Source organism: Ursus americanus, chromosome X (genome assembly GCF_024610735.1).
Source record: "Ursus americanus isolate L20-20 chromosome X, mUrsAme1.1.p, whole genome shotgun sequence".
NCBI classification, from domain to species: Eukaryota; Metazoa; Chordata; class Mammalia; order Carnivora; family Ursidae; genus Ursus; species Ursus americanus.
In genome coordinates this window covers 72,152,973-72,169,715 of record NC_142164.1, presented here as the reverse complement: position 1 = coordinate 72,169,715, position 16,743 = coordinate 72,152,973, and positions in this window count along the sequence as shown.

Genomic DNA, 16,743 nt, shown 5'->3' with positions numbered 1-16,743 from the left:
CTTTTCGATGGAGATCTTTCCTAAGGTTAAGTGCACCATAAATTCCTTATGCTGAGACACGCTCTTCTAAGAATGCTTCCAAGTTCATGAAAGAAGACGTGTCTTGAAGGATGGATTCGGTACACTACTTTCTTGAAGCAACGTCTCTGCCACTTTCCTTATGCCTTCAGCACAACGTTGCAATAGTTTCCGTCTTCATGACAGAAGTTGTGGGTTGTAAGATGCTATCTATCTAATGTTCTCACCTACTATTAAGTGAATGGCACGATCCTTAAGGTTCAGCGCACAAGGAAGAAAACCCAGGTTGATTCATTCCTTAGGAGGTGGGTTCGGTATTGTATGCGCTCTGCACAGATTCGGTTGTCAGAATTTAGGAGACGGCACTTTCTTTTCAGGCTCCGCCGCACTCTTCCCATAGCTTCCATCTTCACGACAGAAGTTGTGAGTTGAGACATGGTGTCTCAACAGTGTTCTTTTATAGAGTTAAGCAAAGCGCTTTCTGTTGATGTGTTCACACAGACGTTTGCACATGCTTTCATTTTCAGGACAGCATCCTGTGAGTTGCAAGATGCTTTCTCTCTGGTCTTCTTTCTTCGACTTCAGTCTATGGCACTTTCCTTATGTTTTCTTATACCTCTGGCAAACGCTTTCATCTTCACGACCAAAGACGTGACCTGAAAGACGGCTTCGCTACAATGTTCTGTCTTAAAGATTGGTTCATGGCCCTTTCCTTATGCTTCCATTCACAATGTGAAACAGGCTTTCATCATCAAGACAGACGATGCGATTTGGAAGACACTTTGCATACCCTGTTCTTACTGAGAGTTACGTCTATTTCAGTTTCCTTAAGGTTGAATACACTTATTGGGAACCGCGTGTATATTCATGGGGCACGATGTTAGAATGATGTTGCTCTTCTCTCAAAAGTCTTGGTTCTCTCCATTACTTAGAATTAACCTCTCCTTATGTTTTCTCTGACACTTCTGCAATTACTTCCATCTTCTGTCCCGAAGCTTTGAGTTGGAAGACCTTTCAAAAGGGTGTTCTTCTTTCAGCATACAGCACGTTCCTTAGGTTTGCATACACACTACTGGGAATTAAACACCATCTTCTTGAAGGTAGATGTGATTTGGAAGGTTGTCTCTAGATGGTGCTCTTTCTTCCTCTTAAGCGTAAGGCACTTCTCTTTCCGTTCAACACTGATATTTGAAAAAGCTTCTCTCTTCATGCATCAGGATGTTTGAAGTGGCATTCTCTGTACAGAGGCTTGGTGCACATAGTTTAGTAAACGGCACATCTTTACACGTTCCTTCACCCTGTAGCCCATGCCTCCATCTGCATGAGAGAAGATGTGAGTTTCAGATGCTTTTCGATGGAGATCTTTCCTAAGGTTAAGTGCACCATAAATTCCTTAGGCTGAGACACGCTCTTCTAAGAATGCTTCCAAGTTCATGAAAGAAGACGTGTCTTGAAGGATGGATTCGGTACACTACTTTCTTGAAGCTACGTCTCTGCCACTTTCCTTATGCCTTCAGCACAACGTTGCAAACGTTTCCGTCTTCATGACAGAAGTTGTGGGTTGTAAGATGCTATCTATCTAATGTTCTCACCTACTATTAAGTGAATGGCACGATCCTTAAGGTTCAGCGCACAAGGAAGAAAACCCAGGTTGATTCATTCCTTAGGAGGTGGGTTCGGTATTGTATGCGCTCTGCACAGATTCGGTTGTCAGAATTTAGGAGACGGCACTTTCTTTTCAGGCTCCGCCGCACTCTTCCCATAGCTTCCATCTTCACGACAGAAGTTGTGAGTTGAGACATGGTGTCTCAACAGTGTTCTTTTATAGAGTTAAGCAAAGCGCTTTCTGTTGATGTGTTCACACAGACGTTTGCACATGCTTTCATTTTCAGGACAGCATCCTGTGAGATGCAAGATGCTTTCTCTCTGGTGTTCTTTCTTCGACTTCAGTCTATGGCACTTTCCTTATGTTTTCTTATACCTCTGGCAAACGCTTTCATCTTCACGACCAAAGACGTGACCTGAAAGACGGCTTCGCTACAATGTTCTGTCTTAAAGATTGGTTCATGGCCCTTTCCTTATGCTTCCATTCACAACGTGAAACAGGCTTTCATCATCAAGACAGACGATGCGATTTGGAAGACACTTTGCATACCCTGTTCTTACTGAGAGTTACGTCTATTTCAGTTTCCTTAAGGTTGAATACACTTATTGGGAACCGCGTGTATATTCATGGGGCACGATGTTAGAATGATGTTGCTCTTCTCTCAAAAGTCTTGGTTCTCTCCATTACTTAGAATTAACCTCTCCTTATGTTTTCTCTCACACTTCTGCAATTACTTCCATCTTCTGTCCCGAAGCTTTGAGTTGGAAGACCTTTCAAAAGGGTGTTCTTCTTTCAGCATACAGCACGTTCCTTAGGTTTGCATACACACTACTGGGAATTAAACACCATCTTCTTGAAGGTAGATGTGATTTGGAAGGTTGTCTCTAGATGGTGCTCTTTCTTCCTCTTAAGCGTAAGGCACTTCTCTTTCCGTTCAACACTGATATTTGAAAAAGCTTCTCTCTTCATGCATCAGGATGTTTGAAGTGGCATTCTCTGTACAGAGGCTTGGTGCTCATAGTTTAGTAAACGGCACATCTTTACACGTTCCTTCACCCTGTAGCCCATGCCTCCATCTGCATGAGAGAAGATGTGATTTTCAGATGCTTTTCGATGGAGATCTTTCCTAAGGTTAAGTGCACCATAAATTCCTTATGCTGAGACACGCTCTTCTAAGAATGCTTCCAACTTCATGAAAGAAGACGTGTCTTGAAGGATGGATTCGGTACACTACTTTCTTGAAGCTACGTCTCTGCCACTTTCCTTATGCCTTCAGCACAACGTTGCAAACGTTTCCGTCTTCATGACAGAAGTGGTGGGTTGTAAGATGCTATCTATCTAATGTTCTCACCTGCTATTAAGTGAATGGCACGATCCTTAAGGTTCAGCGCACAAGGAAGAAAACCCAGGTTGATTCATTCTTCAGGAGGTGGGTTCGGTATTGTATGCTCTCTGCACAGATTCGGTTGTCAGAATTTAGGAGACGGCACTTTCTTTTCAGGATCCGCCGCACTCTTCCCATAGCTTCCATCTCCACGACAGAAGTTGTGAGTTGAGACATGGGGTCGCAACAGTGCTCTTCTATAGAATTAGGGAAAGCGCTTTCTGTTGATGTGTTCACACAGAGTTTTGCACATGCTTCCATTTTCAGGACAGAATCCTGTTACATGCAAGATGCTTTCTCTCTGGTGTTCTTTCTTTGACTTCAGTCTATGGCACTTTCCTTATACCTCTGGCAAACGCTTTCATCTTCACGACCAAAGACGTGACCTGAAAGGCAGCTTCTCTGCAATGTTCTGTCTTAAATATTGGTTCATGGCCCTTTCCTTATGCTTCCATTCACAATGTGAAACAGGCTTTCATCATCAAGACAGACGATGCGATTTGGAAGACACTTTGCGTACCCTCTTCTTACTGAGAGTTACGTCTATTTCAGTTTCCTTAAGGTTCAATACACTTATTGGGAACCGCGTGTATATTCATGGATCACGATGTTAGAATGATGTTGCTCTTCTCTCAAAAGTCTTGGTTCTCTCCATTACTTAGAATTAACCTCTCCTTATGTTTTCTCTCACAGTTCTGCAATTACTTTCATCTTCCGTCCCAAAGCTGTGAGTTGGAAGACCTTTCAAAAGGGTGTTCTTTTTTAAGCATACAGCACGTTCCTTAGGTTTGCATACACACTACTGGGAAGTACACCATCTTCTTGAAGGTAGATGTGACTTGGAAGGTTGTCTCTAGATGGTGCTCTTTCTTCCTCTTAAGCGTAAGGCACTTCTCTTTCCGTTCAACACTGATATTTGAAAAAGCTTCTCTCTTCATGCATCAGGATGTTTGAAGTGGCATTCTCTCTACACAGCCTTGGTGCTCATAGTTTAGTAAACGGCACATCTTTACACGTTCCTTCACCCTGTAGCCCATGCCTCCATCTGCATGAGAGAAGATGTGAGTTTCAGATGCTTTTCGATGGAGTTCTTTCCTAAGGTTAAGTGCACCATAAATTCCTTATGCTGAGACACGCTCTTCTAAGAATGCTTCCAAGTTCATGAAAGAAGACGTGTCTTGAAGGATGGATTCGGTACACTACTTTCTTGAAGCTACGTCTCTGCCACTTTCCTTATGCCTTCAGCACAACGTTGCAAACGTTTCCGTCTTCATGACAGAAGTGGTGGGTTGTAAGATGCTATCTATCTAATGTTCTCACCTGCTATTAAGTGAATGGCACGATCCTTAAGGTTCAGCGCACAAGGAAGAAAACCCAGGTTGATTCATTCTTCAGGAGGTGGGTTCGGTATTGTATGCTCTCTGCACAGATTCGGTTGTCAGAATTTAGGAGACGGCACTTTCATTTCAGGTTCCCCCGCACTCTTCCCATAGCTTCCATCTCCACGACAGAAGTTGTGAGTTGAGACATGGGGTCGCAACAGTGCTCTTCTATAGAATTAGGGAAAGCGCTTTCTGTTGATGTGTTCACACAGACTTTTGCACATGCTTCCATTTTCAGGACAGAATCCTGTTACATGCAAGATGCTTTCTCTCTGGTGTTCTTTCTTTGACTTCAGTCTATGGCACTTTCCTTATACCTCTGGCAAACGCTTTCATCTTCACGACCAAAGACGTGACCTGAAAGGCAGCTTCTCTGCAATGTTCTGTCTTAAAGATTGGTTCATGGCCCTTTCCTTATGCTTCCATTCACAATGTGAAACAGGCTTTCATCATCAAGACAGACGATGCGATTTGGAAGACACTTTGCGTACCCTCTTCTTACTGAGAGTTACGTCTATTTCAGTTTCCTTAAGGTTCAATACACTTATTGGGAACCGCGTGTATATTCATGGATCATGATGTTAGAATGATGTTGCTCTTCTCTCAAAAGTCTTGGTTCTCTCCATTACTTAGAATTAACCTCTCCTTATGTTTTCTCTCACACTTCTGCAATTACTTTCATCTTCCGTCCCAAAGCTGTGAGTTGGAAGACCTTTCAAAAGGGTGTTCTTTTTTAAGCATACAGCACGTTCCTTAGGTTTGCATACACACTACTGGGAAGTACACCATCTTCTTGAAGGTAGATGTGACTTGGAAGTTTGTCTCTAGATGGTGCTCTTTCTTCCTCTTAAGCGTAAGGCACTTCTCTTTCCGTTCAACACTGATATTTGAAAAAGCTTCTCTCTTCATGCATCAGGATGTTTGAAGTGGCATTCTCTCTACACAGCCTTGGTTCTCATAGTTTAGTAAACGGCACATCTTTACACGTTCCTTCACCCTGTAGCCCATGCCTCCATCTGCATGAGAGAAGATGTGAGTTTCAGATGCTTTTCGATGGAGATCTTTCCTAAGGTTAAGTGCACCATAAATTCCTTATGCTGAGACACGCTCTTCTAAGAATGCTTCCAAGTTCATGAAAGAAGACGTGTCTTGAAGGATGGATTCGGTACACTACTTTCTTGAAGCTACGTCTCTGCCACTTTCCTTATGCCTTCAGCACAACGTTGCAAACGTTTCCGTCTTCATGACAGAAGTTGTGGGTTGTAAGATGCTATCTATCTAATGTTCTCACCTACTATTAAGTGAATGGCACGATCCTTAAGGTTCAGCGCACAAGGAAGAAAACCCAGGTTGATTCATTCCTTAGGAGGTGGGTTCGGTATTGTATGCGCTCTGCACAGATTCGGTTGTCAGAATTTAGGAGACGGCACTTTCTTTTCAGGCTCCGCCGCACTCTTCCCATAGCTTCCATCTTCACGACAGAAGTTGTGAGTTGAGACATGGTGTCTCAACAGTGTTCTTTTATAGAGTTAAGCAAAGCGCTTTCTGTTGATGTGTTCACACAGACGTTTGCACATGCTTTCATTTTCAGGACAGAATCCTGTGAGATGCAAGATGCTTTCTCTCTGGTGTTCTTTCTTCGACTTCAGTCTATGGCACTTTCCTTATGTTTTCTTATACCTCTGGCAAACGCTTTCATCTTCACGACCAAAGACGTGACCTGAAAGACGGCTTCGCTACAATGTTCTGTCTTAAAGATTGGATCATGGCCCTTTCCTTATGCTTCCATTCACAATGTGAAACAGGCTTTCATCATCAAGACAGACGATGCGATTTGGAAGACACTTTGCATACCCTGTTCTTACTGAGAGTTACGTCTATTTCAGTTTCCTTAAGGTTGAATACACTTATTGGGAACCGCGTGTATATTCATGGGGCACGATGTTAGAATGATGTTGCTCTTCTCTCAAAAGTCTTGGTTCTCTCCATTACTTAGAATTAACCTCTCCTTATGTTTTCTCTCACACTTCTGCAATTACTTCCATCTTCTGTCCCGAAGCTTTGAGTTGGAAGACCTTTCAAAAGGGTGTTCTTCTTTCAGCATACAGCACGTTCCTTAGGTTTGCATACACACTACTGGGAATTAAACACCATCTTCTTGAAGGTAGATGTGATTTGGAAGGTTGTCTCTAGATGGTGCTCTTTCTTCCTCTTAAGCGTAAGGCACTTCTCTTTCCGTTCAACACTGATATTTGAAAAAGCTTCTCTCTTCATGCATCAGGATGTTTGAAGTGGCATTCTCTGTACAGAGGCTTGGTGCACATAGTTTAGTAAACGGCACATCTTTACACGTTCCTTCACCCTGTAGCCCATGCCTCCATCTGCATGAGAGAAGATGTGAGTTTCAGATGCTTTTCGATGGAGATCTTTCCTAAGGTTAAGTGCACCATAAATTCCTTAGGCTGAGACACGCTCTTCTAAGAATGCTTCCAAGTTCATGAAAGAAGACGTGTCTTGAAGGATGGATTCGGTACACTACTTTCTTGAAGCTACGTCTCTGCCACTTTCCTTATGCCTTCAGCACAACGTTGCAAACGTTTCCGTCTTCATGACAGAAGTTGTGGGTTGTAAGATGCTATCTATCTAATGTTCTCACCTACTATTAAGTGAATGGCACGATCCTTAAGGTTCAGCGCACAAGGAAGAAAACCCAGGTTGATTCATTCCTTAGGAGGTGGGTTCGGTATTGTATGCGCTCTGCACAGATTCGGTTGTCAGAATTTAGGAGACGGCACTTTCTTTTCAGGCTCCGCCGCACTCTTCCCATAGCTTCCATCTTCACGACAGAAGTTGTGAGTTGAGACATGGTGTCTCAACAGTGTTCTTTTATAGAGTTAAGCAAAGCGCTTTCTGTTGATGTGTTCACACAGACGTTTGCACATGCTTTCATTTTCAGGACAGCATCCTGTGAGATGCAAGATGCTTTCTCTCTGGTGTTCTTTCTTCGACTTCAGTCTATGGCACTTTCCTTATGTTTTCTTATACCTCTGGCAAACGCTTTCATCTTCACGACCAAAGACGTGAGCTGAAAGACGGCTTCGCTACAATGTTCTGTCTTAAAGATTGGTTCATGGCCCTTTCCTTATGCTTCCATTCACAACGTGAAACAGGCTTTCATCATCAAGACAGACGATGCGATTTGGAAGACACTTTGCATACCCTGTTCTTACTGAGAGTTACGTCTATTTCAGTTTCCTTAAGGTTCAATACACTTATTGGGAACCGCGTGTATATTCATGGGTCACGATGTTAGAATGATGTTGCTCTTCTCTCAAAAGTCTTGGTTCTCTCCATTACTTAGAATTAACCTCTCCTTATGTTTTCTCTCACACTTCTGCAATTACTTCCATCTTCCGACCCGAAGCTTTGAGTTGGAAGACCTTTCAAAAGGGTGTTCTTCTTTCAGCATACAGCACGTTCCTTAGGTTTGCATACACACTACTGGGAATTAAACACCATCTTCTTGAAGGTAGATGTGATTTGGAAGGTTGTCTCTAGATGGTGCTCTTTCTTCCTCTTAAGCGTAAGGCACTTCTCTTTCCGTTCAACACTGATATTTGAAAAAGCTTCTCTCTTCATGCATCAGATGTTTGAAGTGGCATTCTCTGTACAGAGGCTTGGTGCTCATAGTTTAGTAAACGGCACATCTTTACACGTTCCTTCACCCTGTAGCCCATGCCTCCATCTGCATGAGAGAAGATGTGAGTTTCAGATGCTTTTCGATGGAGATCTTTCCTAAGGTTAAGTGCACCATAAATTCCTTATGCTGAGACACGTTCTTCTGAGAATGCTTCCAACTTCATGAAAGAAGACGTGTCTTGAAGGATGGATTCGGTACACTACTTTCTTGAAGCTACGTCTCTGCCACTTTCCTTATGCTTTCAGCACAACGTTGCACATGTTTCCATCTTCATGACAGAAGTTGTGGGTTGTAACATGCTATCTATGCAGTGTTCTCACCTATTATTAAGTGGAGGGCACTTTCCCTAAGGTTCATCGCCCAAGGAAGAAAACCCAGGTTGATTCATTCTTCAGGAGGTGGGTTCGGTATTGTATGCTCTCTGCACAGATTCGGTTGTCAGAATTTAGGAGACGGCACTTTCTTTTCAGGCTCCGCCGCACTCTTCCCATAGCTTCCATCTTCACGACAGAAGTTGTGAGTTGAGACATGGTGTCGCTACAGTGCTCTTCTATAGAATTATGCAAAGCGCTTTCTGTTGATGTGTTCTCACAGACTTTTGCACATGCTTCCATTTTCAGGACAGAATCCTGTTACATGCAAGATGCTTTCTCTCTGGTGTTCTTTCTTCGACTTCAGTCTATGGCACTTTCCTTATGTTTTCTTATACCTCTGGCAAACGCTGTCATCTTCACGACCAAAGACGTGAGCTGAAAGACGGCTTCGCTACAATGTTCTGTCTTAAATATTGGTTCATGGCCCTTTCCTTATGCTTCCATTCACAATGTGAAACAGGCTTTCATCATCAAGACAGACGATGCGATTTGGAAGACCCTTTGCATACCCTGTTCTTACTGAGAGTTACGTCTATTTCAGTTTCCTTAAGGTTCAATACACTTATTGGGAACCGCGTGTATATTCATGGATCACGATGTTAGAATGATGTTGCTCTTCTATCAAAAGTCTTGGTTCTCTCCATTACTTAGAATTAACCTCTCCTTATGTTTTCTCTCACACTTCTGCAATTGCTTTCATCTTCCGTCCCAAAGCTGTGAGTTGGAAGACCTTTCAAAAGGGTGTTCTTTTTTAAGCATACAGCACGTTCCTTAGGTTTGCATACACACTACTGGGAAGTACACCATCTTCTTGAAGGTAGATGTGACTTGGAAGGTTGTCTCTAGATGGTGCTCTTTCTTCCTCTTAAGCGTAAGGCACTTCTCTTTCCGTTCAACACTGATATTTGAAAAAGCTTCTCTCTTCATGCATCAGGATGTTTGAAGTGGCATTCTCTGTACAGAGGCTTGGTGCTCATAGTTTAGTAAACGGCACATCTTTACACGTTCCTTCACCCTGTAGCCCATGCCTCCATCTGCATGAGAGAAGATGTGAGTTTCAGATGCTTTTCGATGGAGATCTTTCCTAAGGTTAAGTGCACCATAAATTCCTTATGCTGAGACACGCTCTTCTAAGAATGCTTCCAACTTCATGAAAGAAGACGTGTCTTGAAGGATGGATTCGGTACACTACTTTCTTGAAGCTACGTCTCTGCCACTTTCCTTATGCCTTCAGCACAACGTTGCAAACGTTTCCGTCTTCATGACAGAAGTTGTGGGTTGTAAGATGCTATCTATCTAATGTTCTCACCTACTATTAAGTGAATGGCACGATCCTTAAGGTTCAGCGCACAAGGAAGAAAACCCAGGTTGATTCATTCCTTAGGAGGTGGGTTCGGTATTGTATGCTCTCTGCACAGATTCGGTTGTCAGAATTTAGGAGACGGCACTTTCTTTTCAGGCTCCGCCGCACTCTTCCCATAGCTTCCATCTTCACGACAGAAGTTGTGAGTTGAGACATGGTGTCTCAACAGTGTTCTTTTATAGAGTTAAGCAAAGCGCTTTCTGTTGATGTGTTCACACAGACGTTTGCACATGCTTTCATTTTCAGGACAGCATCCTGTGAAATGCAAGATGCCTTCTCTCTGGTGTTCTTTCTTTGACTTCAGTCTATGGCACTTTCCTTATACCTCTGGCAAACGCTTTCATCTTCACGACCAAAGACGTGACCTGAAAGACGGCTTCGCTACAATGTTCTGTCTTAAAGATTGGTTCATGGCCCTTTCCTTATGCTTCCATTCACAATGTGAAACAGGCTTTCATCATCAAGACAGACGATGCGATTTGGAAGACCCTTTGCATACCCTGTTCTTACTGAGAGTTACGTCTATTTCAGTTTCCTTAAGGTTGAATACACTTATTGGGAACCGCGTGTATGTTCATGGGGCACGATGTTAGAATGATGTTGCTCTTCTCTCAAAAGTCTTGGTTCTCTCCATTACTTAGAATTAACCTCTCCTTATGTTTTCTCTCACACTTCTGCAATTACTTCCATCTTCTGTCCCGAAGCTTTGAGTTGGAAGACCTTTCAAAAGGGTGTTCTTCTTTCAGCATACAGCACGTTCCTTAGGTTTGCATACACACTACTGGGAATTAAACACCATCTTCTTGAAGGTAGATGTGATTTGGAAGGTTGTCTCTAGATGGTGCTCTTTCTTCCTCTTAAGCGTAAGGCACTTCTCTTTCCGTTCAACACTGATATTTGAAAAAGCTTCTCTCTTCATGCATCAGGATGTTTGAAGTGGCATTCTCTGTACAGAGGCTTGGCGCTCATAGTTTAGTAAACGGCACATCTTTACACGTTCCTTCACCCTGTAGCCCATGCCTCCATCTGCATGAGAGAAGATGTGAGTTTCAGATGCTTTTCGATGGAGATCTTTCCTAAGGTTAAGTGCACCATAAATTCCTTATGCTGAGACACGCTCTTCTAAGAATGCTTCCAAGTTCATGAAAGAAGACGTGTCTTGAAGGATGGATTCGGTACACTACTTTCTTGAAGCTACGTCTCTGCCACTTTCCTTATGCCTTCAGCACAACGTTGCAAACGTTTCCGTCTTCATGACAGAAGTGGTGGGTTGTAAGATGCTATCTATCTAATGTTCTCACCTGCTATTAAGTGAATGGCACGATCCTTAAGGTTCAGCGCACAAGGAAGAAAACCCAGGTTGATTCATTCCTTAGGAGGTGGGTTCGGTATTGTATGCTCTCTGCACAGATTCGGTTGTCAGAATTTAGGAGACGGCACTTTCTTTTCAGGTTCCCCCGCACTCTTCCCATAGCTTCCATCTCCACGACAGAAGTTGTGAGTTGAGACATGTGGTCGCAACAGTGCTCTTCTATAGAATTAGGGAAAGCGCTTTCTGTTGATGTGTTCACACAGACTTTTGCACATGCTTCCATTTTCAGGACAGAATCCTGTTACATGCAAGATGCTTTCTCTCTGGTGTTCTTTCTTTGACTTCAGTCTATGGCACTTTCCTTATACCTCTGGCAAACGCTTTCATCTTCACGACCAAAGACGTGATCTGAAAGGCAGCTTCTCTGCAATGTTCTGTCTTAAAGATTGGTTCATGGCCCTTTCCTTATGCTTCCATTCACAATGTGAAACAGGCTTTCATCATCAAGACAGACGATGCGATTTGGAAGACACTTTGCGTACCCTCTTCTTACTGAGAGTTACGTCTATTTCAGTTTCCTTAAGGTTCAATACACTTATTGGGAACCGCGTGTATATTCATGGATCACGATGTTAGAATGATGTTGCTCTTCTCTCAAAAGTCTTGGTTCTCTCCATTACTTAGAATTAACCTCTCCTTATGTTTTCTCTCACAGTTCTGCAATTACTTTCATCTTCCGTCCCAAAGCTGTGAGTTGGAAGACCTTTCAAAAGGGTGTTCTTTTTTAAGCATACAGCACGTTCCTTAGATTTGCATACACACTACTGGGAAGTACACCATCTTCTTGAAGGTAGATGTGACTTGGAAGGTTGTCTCTAGATGGTGCTCTTTCTTCCTCTTAAGCGTAAGGCACTTCTCTTTCCGTTCAACACTGATATTTGAAAAAGCTTCTCTCTTCATGCATCAGGATGTTTGAAGTGGCATTCTCTCTACACAGCCTTGGTGCTCATAGTTTAGTAAACGGCACATCTTTACACGTTCCTTCACCCTGTAGCCCATGCCTCCATCTGCATGAGAGAAGATGTGAGTTTCAGATGCTTTTCGATGGAGATCTTTCCTAAGGTTAAGTGCACCATAAATTCCTTAGGCTGAGACACGCTCTTCTAAGAATGCTTCCAAGTTCATGAAAGAAGACGTGTCTTGAAGGATGGATTCGGTACACTACTTTCTTGAAGCTACGTCTCTGCCACTTTCCTTATGCCTTCAGCACAACGTTGCAAACGTTTCCGTCTTCATGACAGAAGTTGTGGGTTGTAAGATGCTATCTATCTAATGTTCTCACCTACTATTAAGTGAATGGCACGATGCTTAAGGTTCAGCGCACAAGGAAGAAAACCCAGGTTGATTCATTCCTTAGGAGGTGGGTTCGGTATTGTATGCTCTCTGCACAGATTCGGTTGTCAGAATTTAGGAGACGGCACTTTCTTTTCAGGCTCCGCCGCACTCTTCCCATAGCTTCCATCTTCACGACAGAAGTTGTGAGTTGAGACATGGTGTCTCAACAGTGTTCTTTTATAGAGTTAAGCAAAGCGCTTTCTGTTGATGTGTTCACACAGACGTTTGCACATGCTTTCATTTTCAGGACAGCATCCTGTGAGATGCAAGATGCTTTCTCTCTGGTGTTCTTTCTTCGACTTCAGTCTATGGCACTTTCCTTATGTTTTCTTATACCTCTGGCAAACGCTTTCATCTTCACGACCAAAGACGTGAGCTGAAAGACGGCTTCGCTACAATGTTCTGTCTTAAAGATTGGTTCATGGCCCTTTCCTTATGCTTCCATTCACAATGTGAAACAGGCTTTCATCATCAAGACAGACGATGCGATTTGGAAGACACTTTGCGTACCCTGTTCTTACTGAGAGTTACGTCTATTTCAGTTTCCTTAAGGTTCAATACACTTATTGGGAACCGCGTGTATATTCATGGGTCACGATGTTAGAATGATGTTGCTCTTCTCTCAAAAGTCTTTGTTCTCTCCATTACTTAGAATTAACCTCTCCCTATGTTTTCTCTCACACTTCTGCAATTACTTCCATCTTCCGTCCCGAAGCATTGAGTTGGAAGACCTTTCAAAAGGGTGTTCTTCTTTCAGCATACAGCACGTTCCTTAGGTTTGCATACACACTACTGGGAATTAAACACCATCTTCTTGAAGGTAGATGTGATTTGGAAGGTCGTCTCTAGATGGTGCTCTTTCTTCCTCTTAAGCGTAAGGCACTTCTCTTTCCGTTCAACACTGATATTTGAAAAAGCTTCTCTCTTCATGCATCAGGATGTTTGAAGTGGCATTCTCTGTACAGAGGCTTGGTGCTCATAGTTTAGTAAACGGCACATCTTTACACGTTCCTTCACCCTGTAGCCCATGCCTCCATCTGCATGAGAGAAGATGTGAGTTTCAGATGCTTTTCGATGGAGATCTTTCCTAAGGTTAAGTGCACCATAAATTCCTTATGCTGAGACACGTTCTTCTGAGAATGCTTCCAACTTCATGAAAGAAGATGTGTCTTGAAGGATGGATTCGGTACACTACTTTCTTGAAGCTACGTCTCTGCCACTTTCCTTATGCTTTCAGCACAACGTTGCACATGTTTCCGTCTTCATGACAGAAGTTGTGGGTTGTAACATGCTATCTATGCAGTGTTCTCACCTATTATTAAGTGGAGGGCACTTTCCCTAAGGTTCATCGCCCAAGGAAGAAAACCCAGGTTGATTCATTCTTCAGGAGGTGGGTTCGATATTGTATGCTCTCTGCACAGATTCGGTTGTCAGAATTTAGGAGACGGCACTTTCGTTTCAGGCTTCCCCGCACTCTTCCCATAGCTTCCATCTTCACGACAGAAGTTGTGAGTTGAGACATGGTGTCACAACAGTGCTCTTCTATAGAATTATGCAAAGCGCTTTCTGTTGATGTGTTCACACAGACTTTTGCACATGCTTCCATTTTCAGGACAGAATCCTGTTACATGCAAGATGCTTTCTCTCTGGTGTTCTTTCTTTGACTTCAGTCTATGGCACTTTCCTTATACCTCTGGCAAACGCTTTCATCTTCACGACCAAAGACGTGACCTGAAAGGCAGCTTCTCTGCAATGTTCTGTCTTAAAGATTGGTTCATGGCCCTTACCTTATGCTTCCATTCACAATGTGAAACAGGCTTTCATCATCAAGACAGACGATGCGATTTGGAAGACCCTTTGCATACCCTGTTCTTACTGAGAGTTACGTCTATTTCAGTTTGCTTAAGGTTCAATACACTTATTGGGAACCGCGTGTATATTCATGGGGCACGATGTTAGAATGATGTTGCTCTTCTCTCAAAAGTCTTGGTTCTCTCCATTACTTAGAATTAACCTCTCCTTATGTTTTCTCTCACAGTTCTGCAATTACTTTCATCTTCTGTCCCGAAGCTTTGAGTTGGAAGACCTTTCAAAAGGGTGTTCTTCTTTCAGCATACAGCACGTTCCTTAGGTTTGCATACACACTACTGGGAATTAAACACCATCTTCTTGAAGGTAGATGTGACTTGGAAGGTTGTCTCTAGATGGTGCTCTTTCTTCCTCTTAAGCGTAAGGCACTTCTCTTTCCGTTCAACACTGATATTTGAAAAAGCTTCTCTCTTCATGCATCAGGATGTTTGAAGTGGCATTCTCTGTACAGAGGCTTGGTGCTCATAGTTTAGTAAACGGCACATCTTTACACGTTCCTTCACCCTGTAGCCCATGCCTCCATCTGCATGAGAGAAGATGTGAGTTTCAGATGCTTTTCGATGGAGATCTTTCCTAAGGTTAAGTGCACCATAAATTCCTTATGCTGAGACACGCTCTTCTAAGAATGCTTCCAAGTTCATGAAAGAAGACGTGTCTTGAAGGATGGATTCGGTACACTACTTTCTTGAAGCTACGTCTCTGCCACTTTCCTTATGCCTTCAGCACAACGTTGCAAACGTTTCCGTCTTCATGACAGAAGTGGTGGGTTGTAAGATGCTATCTATCTAATGTTCTCACCTGCTATTAAGTGAATGGCACAATCCTTAAGTTTCAGCGCACAAGGAAGAAAACCCAGGTTGATTCATTCTTCAGGAGGTGGGTTCGGTATTGTATGCTCTCTGCACAGATTCGGTTGTCAGAATTTAGGAGACGGCACTTTCTTTTCAGGCTCCGCCGCACTCTTCCCATAGCTTCCATCTCCATGACAGAAGTTGTGAGTTGAGACATGGGGTCGCAACAGTGCTCTTCTATAGAATTAGGGAAAGCGCTTTCTGTTGATGTGTTCACACAGACTTTTGCACATGCTTCCATTTTCAGGACAGAATCCTGTTACATGCAAGATGCTTTCTCTCTGGTGTTCTTTCTTTGACTTCAGTCTATGGCACTTTCCTTATACCTCTGGCAAACGCTTTCATCTTCACGACCAAAGACGTGACCTGAAAGGCAGCTTCTCTGCAATGTTCTGTCTTAAAGATTGGTTCATGGCCCTTTCCTTATGCTTCCATTCACAATGTGAAACAGGCTTTCATCATCAAGACAGACGATGCGATTTGGAAGACACTTTGCGTACCCTCTTCTTACTGAGAGTTACGTCTATTTCAGTTTCCTTAAGGTTCAATACACTTATTGGGAACCGCGTGTATATTCATGGATCACGATGTTAGAATGATGTTGCTCTTCTCTCAAAAGTCTTGGTTCTCTCCATTACTTAGAATTAACCTCTCCTTATGTTTTCTCTCACAGTTCTGCAATTACTTTCATCTTCCGTCCCAAAGCTGTGAGTTGGAAGACCTTTCAAAAGGGTGTTCTTTTTTAAGCATACAGCACGTTCCTTAGGTTTGCATACACACTACTGGGAAGTACACCATCTTCTTGAAGGTAGATGTGACTTGGAAGGTTGTCTCTAGATGGTGCTCTTTCTTCCTCTTAAGCGTAAGGCACTTCTCTTTCCGTTCAACACTGATATTTGAAAAAGCTTCTCTCTTCATGCATCAGGATGTTTGAAGTGGCATTCTCTCTACACAGCCTTGGTGCTCATAGTTTAGTAAACGGCACATCTTTTCACGTTCCTTCACCCTGTAGCCCATGCCTCCATCTGCATGAGAGAAGATGTGAGTTTCAGATGCTTTTCGATGGAGATGTTTCCTAAGGTGAAGTGCACCATAAATTCCTTATGCTGAGACACGCTCTTCTAAGAATGCTTCCAAGTTCATGAAAGAAGACGTGTCTTGAAGGATGGATTCGGTACACTACTTTCTTGAAGCTACGTCTCTGCCACTTTCCTTATGCCTTCAGCACAACGTTGCAAACGTTTCCGTCTTCATGACAGAAGTTGTGGGTTGTAAGATGCTATCTATCTAATGTTCTCACCTACTATTAAGTGAATGGCACGATCCTTAAGGTTCAGCACACAAGGAAGAAAACCCAGGTTGATTCATTCCTTAGGAGGTGGGTTCGGTATTGTATGCTCTCTGCACAGATTCGGTTGTCAGAATTTAGGAGACGGCACTTTCTTTTCAGGCTCCGCCGCACTCTTCCCATAGCTTCCATCTTCACGAC